Source organism: Nomascus leucogenys, chromosome 12 (genome assembly GCF_006542625.1).
Source record: "Nomascus leucogenys isolate Asia chromosome 12, Asia_NLE_v1, whole genome shotgun sequence".
Lineage (NCBI taxonomy): Eukaryota > Metazoa > Chordata > Mammalia > Primates > Hylobatidae > Nomascus > Nomascus leucogenys.
The window spans coordinates 72,580,210-72,596,285 of NC_044392.1; positions in this window are offsets into that span (position 1 = coordinate 72,580,210).

Below are 16,076 nucleotides of genomic sequence, written 5' to 3' on the forward strand. Positions count from 1 at the left end.
CTTAGAGGAAATCTGATTCTAGTTAATGATGAGAGATTGCTGTAGAACATTCAGGATGCTAATAAATATGTGGGGAACTGTTTCTTATGAAATGGAAATTCTGTAGAGAATAGTAGAAAAAGAGATAGAAGAAAGAGAAGTTTGGATGGGCCTACAAAGGGAAAGAAAACACTTAAACAAAATAAATTTAGACTGCATCAGTGATCAAGTACTCGAGACAGGTCTTCTGCTTCTGGCAGTCAGCAACAGAGGCAAACATCTCATACGTGGTGAAATGCATTGGTCTACATTTCTAACTGAATGTTAGTAAATTTTTTAAGGGCAGTAGCCATCAGTCTGAGGTTTTTAGAGAACTAGCATGGTACACATTCTGAAAACTTTACTGAGGAAAGCAAACAAAATGTTAAGAAATTGTTACAGTCCTTACAAAGAAGATCCTGGGATTCTGGGGCAAAGTTAGTTGTTTGGACATTCACCTGAATGAGAAACAACATCTGTTCCAGGACTAAAATAGATCTAAATCTCTCTGTAAGGGGTTGGCTGGAACACGGTTGGATTCCACTGGTAATGAGATCTACTCATAGTGTTGTGAAGCCCAGTAGCTTCTGGTAGCCAGGAGAAATCAGACCTAGAGACCTGTTCTTACATTGCCTAAGTTTCTGGAAAAATTACCAGAGGTCAGACAAACTGCTTTTTGAATGAAAGCAAAAAAATGAGAATTGGTTAAGGTTCTGGATTTAAAGATTGATGGCCAATTTTTTTCTACAAATGATGCTGTATTTATTATATTTAGGCAACTCTAAATGACTTACCTACAGTGTATAAAATACAAAATAGTCTATCTATGATTTACAGTGTTGGAAATAACAGAGGTATTAGAGTAAAGCAAACCTCATTAAACCTCCCAATCATGACATACATATTTGCTCTCTGATATAGAAAATTTTATTTCACATCTTGTATTTTTCAAGTTACATATAAAATGGAGGTAATAAAATTATTCTGATAAAAGTGACTAGTAGTTTGCCTGGAATATTGTACGACTTTGCACATTTTGAATATCCTCTGAAATTGGATTGTAAAATAACCAATCACATAAAATTTGAGTTAACATACTATAGTACCACAATGTACTATACAAAATTCATGAGACATTTTTACAGTTCCTAATTTTTGTGTGTGTGATAACCCAAAAGTTGAAGAATCATTTTCATTATTTATATTTTCTTTAGAAGGGTTTCCTTAGGAAGATTTTGACAAGATTTTTGAGCATTGATGAATTAGATACGCTTATATTTTTTACTCATTTAAAAATACTTCAAAATACTTATAGATTCACAGGAACTTGGGAAGATAGTACAAAAAGGTCCTCTGTATCTTTTACCCAAGTTCCCTCAATGTTTACATTTAATATGATTATAATATATTGAAACTGTAAAATTGCCATTGGTACAACATGTAGGTACAGCTCTATATGTCATTTTATCACATATGTAAATTCGTATAACCGCCACCTCAATTAAGATATAAAACCCTTGCATCACCACAACGATTTCCCTGTGCTATCCCTTTGTTAGTCACAACCTCACACTCCTCATCCTCAATCCCTGAGAACCACTATTCCTTTTCCCATCCCTATAATGTTGTCACTTTGAGGATGTCATATCAGTAGAATCATAGTTAGTGATATTTTGAGGTTGGTTTTTTTCAGTACACATATGGCCTTGGCATTTGTGCTAATTGTTGCATATACCAATATATCATTTCTTTTTATTGCTGAATATATTCCATGGTATAACTATACCATCATTTGTCTAATTATTCATCTCTTGAGAGATATTTTTATTGTTTCCAGCTTCTGGCTATTACAGTTTTTGCTACTATAAATAATTGTGTACAGGTTTTTGTGTGGACATAATTTTCAATTCTCTGAAATATATTCCCAGCTGATAAGCCCAGTACATGTTCAGTTTTTCAAGGAAACTGACAAGCTATTTTCCAGAGTGTTTGTATCACTTTACATCCCCACAGGCAATATATGAGATCCAGTTTTTCTGCATCCTTGCCAACATTTGACATTATAATCATGATTCTTTTTTAGACATTCTGATGGGCATATAATGTCTCTTTCTGGTTTTATATTTCCCTATTGATGAATGATGTTAAACCCCTTTTCATTTGCTTATTTCCCATTCGTACCTCTGGCAAAATGTCTCTTCTTGTCCTTTTCCATTTCCATTTTCTAATTGATTATTTTAATATTTTTTTTTGCTGATGAGTTTTAAGTGTTCTTTATATATTCTAGATTATGAGTCCATTGACATATATGGGGTTAGAAAATATTTCTTCCAGTCTCTAGGTTGTCTTTTTATCCTCTTATTAGGGTCTTTTGCAGAGAAAAACTCTTCATTTTGATTCTTCAAATTTCATTCCTTGGTGGATTGTGGTATTAGTGCTATTCACTAAATGTGTCACTCACTAAAATCAGTGTATTGAATTATGTGTGCTTATGTACATATATATGCTTATGTATAAGTTAAATGAATGGCAACAATGACACAGGGATGGAAGGGGAAATTAGGGTTATTTTGTTATTATAAGATACTCTTACTGTGCAAGGAGTTGTGTAGTGTTATTTGAAAGCGGCCTTGGGTTAGTTATAAATGTATATTGCAAACTCTAGCATACCACAAAAAAATTTTTAAGAAGTATAACTAATGACAAGAAAGGAGAGCAAAAGGATCATATAAAATGCCCAATTAAAACTACAAAAGGCAGGAAAAGCATGAAAGACAAAATCAGGAACAAAAAACAAGAGAAAAAGATAGAAAATCATAACAAATATGGTAGGTATTAATCCAACCATGTCAGTAGCACTTGAAGAACAGTGGTCTAAATATATCAATTAAAATACAGAGATTGTCAGAGTAGATAAAAAACATGACCCAAATGAATGTTATCTATAAGAAACCCACTTAAAATGTAAAGACACATGTAGATTAAAAGTAAATAGATGAAGAAATCAGTTTACTAATCATGCTAACACTAATCAAAAGAAAGTGGGAGTAGCTGTATTAATTTTAGATGGAGCAAACATCAGAACAAGAAAAAATATCAGGCATACAGAGATGCATTATAGTAAGAGTCAATTATTCAAGAAGATACAACAATCTTTAACGTGTATGAACCTGACAACAATCTTTAACAGGTATGCACCTAACAACAGGGCATTAAAGCATGTGAGGCAAAAACTGAGAACCACCAGGTGAGGTAGATGAATCCATTATGATATTTGGGGATGTCAAGACACCTCTATCAGAAATGGGAAGAATTGGCAGACAGAATATCAGTAAGGGTATAGCTAAACTCAACACCACGTTAAATAAACTGGAATAATTGACATCTATACCCTATTTTATTCAACAACAGAGGAAAACACATCCTTCTGAAGCTTATATGAAAGATTCACCAAGTTAGACCATATTCTGAGTCATTAAACACATCTAAACAAATTTAAAAAATAAAAATTATACCACATTTGCTTCCAGACCACAATGAAATTGCACTATAATCAGTACAAAAGATAGACAGAAAATTTCTCAAAGACTTGGAGAAACACAAATCTAATTAATATATGGGTCAAAAAATAAATCTCAAGAGAAATTTAAAAAAAATTTGAACTAATAAAAATGAAAATATATCAAAAATGTGGTATGCCACATTTTTCAAAATTACTGTTTTTATGAGATAAATTGTTTACCATTAAAAGTTATAATAATTTGTGACATGATTAATTTATTATATATATAAAATAAATATAAATGTGATTTTCCACTACTATTGCTTTCAAATCTATCTTCTAAAGATTGGTCATTTCTCCTGTCCTCAATATCTATCTTTATTGGCTAATTGACCAAGAAAACTTCTATTAATTTGGAATACCCTAGATTTTTGTCTTTGTACTTTTACATTTTTGGAAACCTACTACATCAAGCAGTTTACTTCACAACCCCACCCCCTAACTCCCTCACACACACACACACGGAGCTCTTAATGTATGTAACTTTAATCCATAAAATGTCACAGTGAAGTTACTAGAATCCATGTGTATATTTCATTGGTATATCACAGAACATCACAATGATTTCTGCCTTCTTGAGTGTGGGCCACTTTCAGTTGTCAAAAGAATTAACAATTCTTTTCTTAAAAATGAAATATGGCAGAAGTGATAGGCTGTCATGTCTAATATTAAGTTATACAAGAGACTTTGGCTTTGGGTTTGGTTATTCTCTCTCACTTTCTCTTGAATTATATGCTTCTGGAATAAAACAACCGTATACCATAAGGTAGCCCTATGCGTGAACTTAGAAGGGGAATTTTTGAGACCTACTAACATACAATTGAGGGAGCATGGAAGCAGAACCTCTCTTGGCTAAGTGTGGGAATGGCTGCCGTCCTAGCCAATATCTTGATTGAGGACCCTTTAGAAAGCCTGTGTCGAACTATCTAAGCTGTCCCTGGGTTCCTGACCCTCTGAGACTGTGAGATGATAATGTGCTGTTTTCAGCACTTAGTTTGAGGTAATTTGTTATGTAGCAATAAATAATATGGTACTCAACAAAAAAATACATATGGAATAAGTGAATAAATGAACAGCTGAATAAATAATTGCGCTTTATTTGAGCACAGTGTCTAGATTTAATTCTGACATTGATTGCATAAAAAGAAATTCATCAAAGAGAAATAATTAGAAAATGTTATTTTATCTAACCTTTATTATTTGATGGTCTACAGATATTATAAAAGTAAATGCATAGAAAATTGGATTAGATTTTAAAACAAGGAAAGTTTTAAAACAAAAATAATTATAAATTGGTTTCTCAAAGAACAGTTTCAAACTCAGACAGGCTCTCTTCTATCTAGTATGGTTTAAGCTTGATGCCTGAGGGCTGGATTAGATGAGGTGCCTCTCACCCTTTGATATTATGATAATTAGCACTTATTGAGCCCCCATGGGGTGTGTGTCCCATCATAGATGCTACTTGAAGGCTAGTTTAGACATGATCCTTTTGATTTGATACAGAGAATACTCCATACATACTAATTTAAAAAATTCTTTCCAACTCATTTCATTTGTGGCCTCTTGTTTTTCTGGACTTACTGTGCAAATTGTCTGTACAACTCATTTGTCAATCACTATGTGCTGGCTTGTAACATTGCTTGAATTGTTGTTTTATTGATATTTAATTTGTAATGTAACAAAATCTTTTTGACTCATTATTTCATAACATGCAGCTCTGCATTTCTAACTGAATTAAGCTATGCAGTCAAAGCTATAGCCAGTGAATTCCAAATATTCTGATATAATGACCATGGAAATGCCCATCTTGCTGTCACATGTAGGCTTTGGTATACATTTGTGCAATATGCCTTTGAATTTCAGCTCACATTTGCATTCTTTCCTACTTTTTGGTTGAACTCACCTACAGACTCCTAGGTCACTTTTCATTCCTGGAAGACTTGGACCATGGCTCAGTGTTATGATTTTCCATGATGTCAATATTGATGTTGATGAGGAAATATAATTAGAAATTAAATCTTGTCTCAGCCCAATAAACCTCCCTATCTAGGTAGTAGGAAAAGTAGTTTTATTATTGAATAACTATTAAACCAGAATGTTTGTGATACACATCACACGCAATCCTCTAAGAGAATGCCAAAACAGAAATCTTGTCATTTATATTGTCAAGAATATACAACCCATTACACACATTTTCAAGATAAACAATAACTAGTCCTCAAATAAGAGGACTTGACAGCACCATTTGTCACACATAGTTGAACTTACATTCATCTGGTAATTGGGATGGCCATCTGTGTTTTCTGATTTGTTTATACACAAGAAAAACAGACATCTCAACTCTTTATGACAGTATGTAGTTTTACAACCAGAATCAAAGCATCTGCTGAAATTAGGCTCCTACCCTCCCACAGAAACAGGGAGATAGGGATGCTATCTCTCTGGGGGTTTACATTTTAAAGAGATGGCTCCCTGGTTCCTGAGAAAGACATTCCTGGATTATAAAGATGGCAAGAGGCTTATATAGTTTCCAAAACATTTATACTCATTTCAAAGAGACAAAGAAATCACAAGTTTTCTAAAGTAAATGATGTGACAAAAAGGGATGGGGGGAAAAGTCTCATTTCCTATTTCCAACAGGGACAATTAAGCCTCTCATTTTTAATTTTTATTTGTCCTTACAGTACACATAATCCTTTCAACATGTTGGTTTCTCTGATTATGTGAAACTACCACAGTTTATCACTCCCTGTGTTATACCTTTAATATCTTCCCTATCTAGTATCAAACATATCATTCTCCAGCAATCACCTTCACTTTTACAACTCACCTCCTTGTGTACTCCACTCAGAAAACAAGTTTGTCTCTACCAGGACCTAAAATCCATTGATCTATGCTTCATCCTCATTATATCCCCATCAATCTGATTTATACAGCTTTGATTCAATGGCCCTTCATTAAAACCATTCCAATGTGTATAGTTTTTTTATTTTCATCAAGAAACTTTTATTGTGTTAAGCTCCTGTAGTGTTGCATTTTTCTTAACTTATTTATTCTTATTCTCCTTTAGAGCAGAGATTAGTATTGTATAATTCCAATTCTCTGTTCTCCTCTTCACATACAGCTGAATGAAGGGGGAAAGAAACACACAAGCGTGCTGTTCAGTCTCACTTTAAACTCATGACCGTTAGCTTCTAAGGGGAACTTCATACTATCTAGCAATCTTACTACGTGTTATTAACCCATGTTCTTTTCTAGAAGAGTTTTCACACTTTCTTCTCTTTCAACCATTTTCCTTATTCAGATTTTTTTCCTATTTTACTAACAAAATAGAGTAATCTTCAGAAAACTGTTCTATGGTCCAACATTTACTAAGCTACCTTTATTTTGACAAATATATTCTTTCTAGCTTCTAGTTACTATGAAAGAGCTTTCAACATTCTTTTCAGCCACGATCACCTCTATTTATATGATTAATCCATTTTCTCTTGCCTAGTCAATAACATCAATCCAACAATTTTCCCCTCTGTTCTGTATGTATGTCACCATTTAAACTGGCTGTAATAAATGCTTATCTTAAAAATCAAAGCAATATACAAAAAAATAAAAACAATAGCTACTTCTCTTTAACCCACATTCTCTCAAACTGCTCTTGTATTTTTAATCTCTAGTAACTTAAACTCTTTTGAGTTATCTGTTCTTGTTGCCTCTTGTTCCTCTCATCATTTTCTTCTTCATATATGCCTAATATACATCTCAATACGCTTTTGTTACCCTCACAATTCTAAACAGTATTTGGCAAGATTGTTTATGACTTCACACTGAAAAGTTTATTAGCAATAAGCTACAGAATTATTTCCTATGGTTATTCCTTTGCTTAAAATTCACCAATATCTTGTCGTCTCATTCAAAATTAAAGCAAATGACTCCAAAGTGGCCAACAAGGCCCTATGTAATACACTTTGTTCCAGACTCCACACACATATGCACATCAACCAGAATCACTGCCACTCATCTCTCTGCTGTCAGCTCTGGCTCCTCACACATTCATTACATTTCAAGCTTCCTTATCTTCCTGATTTTTGCACGTAATATCCTGTATCAAAATTTTCATATTCGATATCCCTTGTGTCTATTATTCTTCTATATGTCTGTATTATTCATTACCATATTTCAAGGCCCCTGCATAAATTTAATCTTAACCATTAAGACTTTCCTGAGCATTCCAAAGAAAATACAAAACAAAATAAAAGAAACAAAACAAAACAAAACAAATATCTTCCAGTCCCCTCTCTGATACTTCTTCCCTGTTTCCTGAATTAGTACCATGTTATGTACTTTTTTTTCTTCTGCCCCCACCACCCATGTTAGAATAGATGTATTTATCTGAAAAAGATGTTGCTTTCTTTTTGTTTTTCTGTTCTATCTTCCTAGAACACTATCTGGCATATAGTGAGTGCTTGTATTTGTCTGTTTTCACATTGCTATAAAGATACTGCCTGAGACTGGGTAATTTATAAAGGAAGGAAGTTTAATTGACTCACAATTCTGCATGGCTGGGGAGGCCTCAAGAAACTTGCAATCATGGTGGAAGTTGAAGGGAAAGTAAGGCACATCTTACATGGTGGCAGGAGACAGAGAGGGAACAGGGGAAACTGCCACTTTTAAACCATCAGATCTTGTGAGAACTCCCTCACTGTCAGGAGAGAGAACACCATGGGGGAAACCATCCCCATGATCCAATCACTTCCCAGCAGGTCCCTCCCTCAACATGTAGGGATTAGAGTTCTAGATGAGATTTGAGTGGGGACACAGAGCCAAACCATATTATTTTACCCTGACCACTCACAGCTCTCATATCCATTTCACATTTCAAAACCAAAAATGCCTTCACTCCACCAAAGTCTTAACTCATTTCAGCATTAACTCAAAAGTCCAAATTCAAAGTCTCATCTGAGACAAGGAAAATCCCTTGCATCTATGAGCCGGTAAAATAAAAATCAAGTTAGTTACTTCCAAGATACAATGGGAGTACAGGCATTGGGTAAATATTCTCATTCCAAATGGGAGAAATTGGCCAAAACAAAACAGCCTGAGGCCCCATGCAAGTCCAAAACCCAGCTGGGCAGTCATTGAAACTTAAAGCTCCAAAATCTCCTTTGACTCCATGTCTCACATCCAGGGCATACTGATATAAGGGGTGGGCACCCATGGGCACCCACTCCTGTGGCTCTGCAGGGTACAGCCACTGTGGCTGCTTTCATGGGCTTGCATTGAGTGCCTGTGGTTTTTCCAGGCATGTGGTGCCAGCTGTCAGTGGATCTATATTTCTGAGGTCTGGAGGATGGTGGCCCTCTTATCACAACTCCGCTAGGTAGTGCCTGAGTGGGGACTCTGTGTAGAAGCTGCAGCCCCACATTTCCCTTTTGCACTGCCTTAGCAGAGATTCTCCATGAGGGTTTTAAGCCTGCAGTAGACTTCTGCCTGGACATCCAGGTGTTTCTATACATAGTCTGAAATCCAGACAGAGGCTCCCAAAGCTCAACTCTTGTTTTCTGTGCATTTGCAGGCCCAGCACCACGTGGAAGCTGCCAAAGTTTGGAGCTTGCACCCTCTGAAGCAATGGCTCAAGCTTTACTTTGGTCCCTTTTAGCCACAGCTGGAGCTGGAGCAGCTGGGATGCAGGCTGCCAGGTCTTGGGGCTGCACAGAGCAGTGGGGCCTTGGGCCCAGCCCATAAAACCATTTTTCCCTCCTAGGTCTTTGGGCCTGTGATGGGAGGGGCTGCCACAAAGATCTCTGGCATGTCTTGGAGACATTTCCCCATTGTCTTGACTATTAATATTTGGCTCGGCTCCTTGTTGCTTATGCAAATTTCTGCAGCTGGTTTGAATTCGTCCCCAGAAAATGGGTTTTCTTTTCTACCACACGCTTATGCTGAAAATTTTCCACACATTTATGTTCTTCTTCCCTTTTAAACACAAGTTCCAATTTCAAATCATCTCTTTGTGAATGCATGTGACTGAACACTTTCCGAATCAGCCAAATTACCTCTTGAATGCTTTGCTGCTTAGAAACTTCTGCTAGATACCCTAAATTATCTCTCTCAAGTTCACTGCCACTTTTAAACCATCAGATCTTTTGAGAATTCCGTCACTATCATGGTAACAGCATGATCCATTCATTTCCCACCAGGTCCCTTCCTCAACTCATGAGGATTACAACTGGAGATGAGATTTGAGTGGGCACATAGAGCTAAACCATATCACTATTCAACAATTGTTTGATGTATTGGTTAATGTTAAACCATTTATGACAGCAATTTATACTGTATATTATATCTAATCATTTTCCTTCACCTAGTAATCAAATAGTACAAAACTATTAATTTTAGAAATCTCTAGAATTTTTCACATTAATAGAAAAGCTCTTGATTATTTAACAATCAGCCATTTAGAATATACGCTTATTGAAGACACAGTCATTACTTTATATTTTTCATGATGTCCCACATTATCTATCACTAGATTTTTACTCAGTATGTGCTCAATAGAAAATGATTATTGTTTCATTGCTTAATTAGTTTGTTTCCTTAATTTAGTGAAAACATAACTAGAAAATTAAGATCCTCCCTTAAAACATCATTTTTAAATAATTCCTCAGTTCAAGCACTGTAATGGCTCTATTAAATATTTTTGTGCTATTTAATAGCTTCCACAATAGATTTTGCTGCTTCCTTGTTAACACTATCTTACATCATTTTTCAACATTCTCATTGGAATCTTGTCAAACTGCTTTCCTCAATATCCTAAATATGCCATGCTTGCCAGCTCCACTACTTCATATATTCAAACAGCTGCAGAATTAACACATCCCTTATACTAGTCTATGTCCTCTGCACCCTTCAAGGCTCAGGTTAACTTCAAATATTTTTGTGATTATACCAGTCTACACAAATCTAATGCTTCTCCAAACACCTACTACTTTTATAGGTAGTATGCCTGTGTCTTTTTAATTTATTTTTTCTGTAATTGTAGTATTATGTATGTTATATTCAACCTCCAAATTGAGAATCACTAGGTGTTACTTTTCCACTGAACCTAGCATTATGCTAAACACATTGTAAATTTTAATAAACTAAGTTATCACTAAAATACAATAGCTAAATTATAATAATTGGTGGAATAATAATTCAAAATGAAAGTTCTTATTCTATTTGTGTATAAAATAAAATGTTAGCTTAGAGCATCAAATAGGAAAAAAAAAGATCCTAAATATCCCCTCCTTCTAAATTAAGGCAGATATGTCCTTCAGCAGAATAGTAAAATTTCTCATGTGGCATTTACCTCATAATCTAATCCATCCTATATAAGCCAAAAATTAGATATTTGGGAAAAAAAATAAGTAAGGATGACTGTGTTTTTGTTTTTATAGGGAATACTGTAGAATTTTTTCACCTTTCCTCATGGAGGAAGGAAAAAATGGTCCTTTCAAAGGCTAGTTGTTGAGAAATTGAAGGAATGCAGAAGACAAAGAGAGTATTTTATCTGAAATCTCATTGTCCCAGCCTGGTGTGGCCACAAATATAGGGCACGATAATAGAGAGTTTGCAAGAGTTTGCTATTTGAATTCTGGAATTTGGAGATAAAGTTATGGATGCATAATGATGTTTAAGCCAATGACAGATGGCATACTATGATAATGGTCATATAACATTCTAATGGAGCATATATAAAAAACTGATATATAGCACTTGATATTGGCAGTGAAGATCAAGCAGTGGAAATTATTGCTAGTAATGGTGCTATTACATTTGATTTTCCATATGAAAAAGTGTATACATAAACACATATATCATCTACGTATGTTTATGTACACTCTATAATGTTCACACAAGGGAATTGTTTAACTATGTATTTCTCAGAATGTATTGTAATCATTAACGAGGCATGACTGTATATATAAACATAAAAACTGGTGTGCGCTTTTCACCTGGAGGTTTCTAAAGTTTGGGAACAATACAGAACTGCTACCAATGTCTGGGTGAGAAGAAAGGACAATGGAGAAAGCATGCACTGTTCCTTTTTAGCATGACCGGATAAATACAGCAGACACTAGCCAGGCTTGGGCCCTAGAGAGATGAGAGGAGTCAGGCTGAAAAAGAATTTCAGCAGGACAGATGGAGAACATAGATTGCACTCATGTCAGGGACTTGCAGTGTGGAAGACCTCATGGGGAATTTTGAAGAACCATTACCTGATCCTCATGAGAGATATACATTTAAGTGAATACTACAAAAAAAAAAAGCACTGGAAGACAGCCATGGATAGCAAAGATAAAGCTTCATAAGAGGAGAAACTAAGAAAATATTATTTTTGGTAAGTAGTTTTCACTTACTGAATCTTTTTTGATAATTTTAACATATCTACATGTTTGCTTGGTGCAAAGTAAATTTTCACGCAGCATGAAAGTAATTACAGTAAACATTTTATTTTCACGTTAGAAAGGGTTGGTGCTAAGACTAATATGCAAAGAAGTTAAAAGGAGATTCCATAAGTATTTGAAATTAGAATAATGGCTCTGATGACTTCACTTTTACACATTTGCATTTTTATTCTTAAGAGGCAATGTACTAAATTCAAAAGGAAGAAAAAAACTGTTACCAACTTAATATATCTTATTGAAATTTACAATTTTAAGGTAAATATAGTAATCCCAAAATAATAATATAAAGTTATTTTATAATAATATATACTAAAACATAATAGTTCATTGTCTCCAAACTGAATCATAAGTGATCTTTAATTTAATCTAATAGCTTGCTTGCTTGCTTCTTACTCAAATATAAATTGCCTATGGGGTTTTATTAAATTTGGTTAATTTCAGATAGTTGTCCTTGACATTTATATAAGTTGTAACAGACTCTAGCCAAGATTTTACCAAGGATGGTGCAAAGTAAGTTCAAAAAAGAAAATGAACAGAAGCAATCCATTTCCTTTGTCATTATGTATTTACTCATAAGAAAACCAATCTTCAGGACGTGAATCATGCACCTTGAACAGGAGTAGTGAATCCCAATAGTTATATTCTAAACTCTTCTAAAATGTCTTTTCGCCTTGATAATTTTACTTTATTTGCTGAAACCAAACTGTATAGGCACAAGAAAACCCAAGTATAACATACTCTTTTGGTTGCCATTATTTCCAGACTGATTAAATCTAGAGTTGACTGCATCAGGGTGAGTTTCTTTGTTACTACTTTTAAGTAATTGATTGATTTCTTGTTATCCGCTCTTCTTCTACAATGCATATAAGAGTTCACTTTTTGTCACATTATCCAACTAAAGGGGTGATACATGTTTCAGAGATGTTTTTATGTAACAGGATGCATTGTCTTCTGGCTATTTTCCCAGTATTATGCCACACATTAAAAACAAGGATAGCACTATTGCTTCTGAAATACTCTAAAGTGGTCCTGGCTGCATTATATGCCAGAAAGTCAGCCAAATACTGTGCTGATGTTCCTATCATGATCTGTGATCACCTTGTTTAATATTAGATCAAAAGCTGCTGAAGTAGCTGAATTAGATTAGCTGTTTTGCCTTCTGCCATCATCAATACCATTTGGCTCCAAACACAGTTTTTTGGAGTATAGTGGTTTAAAAATCTCTCTCTCTCTCTCTTTATGTCATCTTGCATTACAGCTTTTAACTGAAAAGATTTTATAAGTTATTATAGGTAATTGGTATCTTCCTATGTGGTATTCACTGAGGCTTATACATAAGATTTTCTGGAGAAATAATATACCTCCTGGATCCAAGATTCCCTTTAGGAATATAGGGAATTTTATTACCCTCATGGCCAAGACCATGTTATATATTATAACTAATTATATAATTATATATATTACTTTACCAGGAGTAAGCAACCATGCATCAGTGCAAGCTGAAAATAACTTGTTGGAAGGATTAAAAAATTCCCAAATTGTGTGCTTTTTTTTTGAGAAGAAGCTTATCTTTGCTTGGGTGAAGGAAACAGAGAGCATACAAGGATAGTTACACAAGACTAAAGGAGGAAGAGGAGAATGGTCACATTAAATTGGAAAATGATTATGCATGTTTCCATCAATACTGACTCAATCAAGCAGTCCATGGAGGTCTCTGCACAAGCACACCAATGTCAAAAATGCTTAGCCATGCAGAAAGCAGGGGAAGAACTCCTTTTGATGGTGTCTCCCTATTTGTGATGAGATGTTCAGTCTCTGTAATGAACACTTACTTAAATGACTGACCTTAGATAACCTTTCTCTTGAAAGCACCAGTAAGCAAAAGTTTATAATTTGGAAAAGTGATCACACACTTAAAGTCTGTTGTTTAATTTTGAATACAGCCTTTTAGAAGTTAGAGAGTGGAAAGGCCTGCAACAAACCGCAAGAAGAACAATTTTAGAATAACTATTCTCAAGCGCACAAGCTCTAGACCAGGATCCTGGGAACTTGATTAAATTAGATATTGTTAGAGAAGATGGGTAGTACAGCACTCCTACCTCTCAGGTCTGAAGTTTATAACAGGCTAGAACCTCCAGGCACCAGCCATAACCACAGAGCAGAATGGGTAAGTGCCCTGACTTTTGACCTTTCTGAGTCAGTGCTTTGGTACTGCCTCAGATTACACTACTTACTCTTGTCTGTTTTGCTCTCCTGGGTTACCAAAAAGATGAAATCTTTCGAGTACTTGAGAGTATGATCTGACGTAGGGAAGAACAGGAAGCCGTATCTTATTCACTGCTGCATCCGAGTTCCTAGCACATGGAAAATATACAGAAATGACCTGCAGAATACAATAAACTGTTTCCAGTTCCAATCTCAAGTTTATGAACAACCCCTGGCAGACTCACTTTCCCTATCATGCAAGCTGAACGCAATACAAGCACATATTTTTTAGTCATTTAAATAACTAAAAGTCATAATGCATATAAGCATATTTGCATTCTAAAGCTTGATAGATATACAAGGTTTACATATTTGAAAAATATCCTCATATAGCAAATATTTCCAATATTAATATTGATTTGCCTGAAGGATCCTCTGTGCCAGTTTCTTAAACTCCTTGAGGTTTAATACATGTTTAGATTTTTCTTTTCAATAAACATATCAGAAAAGAAAAGATTTGCAAGAATCCCTAATGAAAGGTCAAGAACTCTCATATTGTAACTTAAAGTTTAATTATCCTGTAATAGCTGGGTATTTATTATTTATTAAATTACTACATCTTCATTATCATGCTTTATTATCTTTACTATACAAAAAGAGTCAAGTACAGTATCAGGATCATTGAACATTGACTTTTAGCTATTCAAAGATCCCTCCCAATGATGATTACGGATATCAATGTAGGATATCATGTATCCTTGGAGGAAAACTTTGAAATATGATGAAACTATGGTTAGATTAAGGAATTAAGTTATGCCAATCAATCTTGGGGGAATGAGCTATATAAGGAAATAACTCTTCATAGTAACATATCTAATATATGTATATGAAATTAATGATCACAGTTAGTTCCTCAAAATCCATCTCAAGTCCCTTACCTTTGGATTTGGTTCAGGGAAGAAGACAAGAAGCAGGGCTTTTTTTCATTTGTAATACACCAGCATCTAAGCTTTCATTGCTTGCACTTCAAAGGTACCCATTCGTCCCAAATTTGAAAGAATTATTTTCTTGCTTATATTTGGATGAGGGAAAAGAGAAGTGTACAATGATTTAAATTAGCTCATCCTCATCCTTCAAATATATACATGGTCTATGTCATGATTCTTTTCTTTCTTTTTCAAGAATCTAGGCTTTCTAAACTCAAATTTAGTGTGAGAAAATTACTATTTTTTCTGCTTTCTGAAATTAAATCTCTTTATTAATGGAAGAAATGTCAAATAGCTTAGTTACTTCATGAAGGTCAACTTAAGGAATCTTAAAAAAAATAATATTTCTAGAATATTACCTAGCTATTCCAAACCCGAGAGTGAGAAATATCCTGATGAAGTTTCAACCTCAAGAAATGCTTACAAAATTGAGTCAAGATATTTATAATATATATTTTAGAAAACAGTCTATATTAAAAGTCCTTTCCTGGTTGATATCACAATATATTGATGTGTTCTCTCTTCTAAATTAAGAGTGAATATAAAGGGTCCTATAATAAGTATAGATTTTGTTCACCAAATAATGAAGTTAGTAAGGAACTCATAAACTACTGAGCGTAAATTACTACTGCTTAAAGCTAATGTTGCCTAATATTTTTCTTTAAGAAAGATTTAATTCTACTTACATGCATACGTATTTCATGCACAAGAACTTGGAATGTTCTTTCCCCAATCTTTTGTATATTTTGAATGTCATTCATTTAGAATATTCCCTTTTGTAAGAGAAACAAATCACAAATAAACAAAGATAAAAATATAAAGTGTTTTCTGCATTAATTTTTCACAAAATAGAAGCTACAC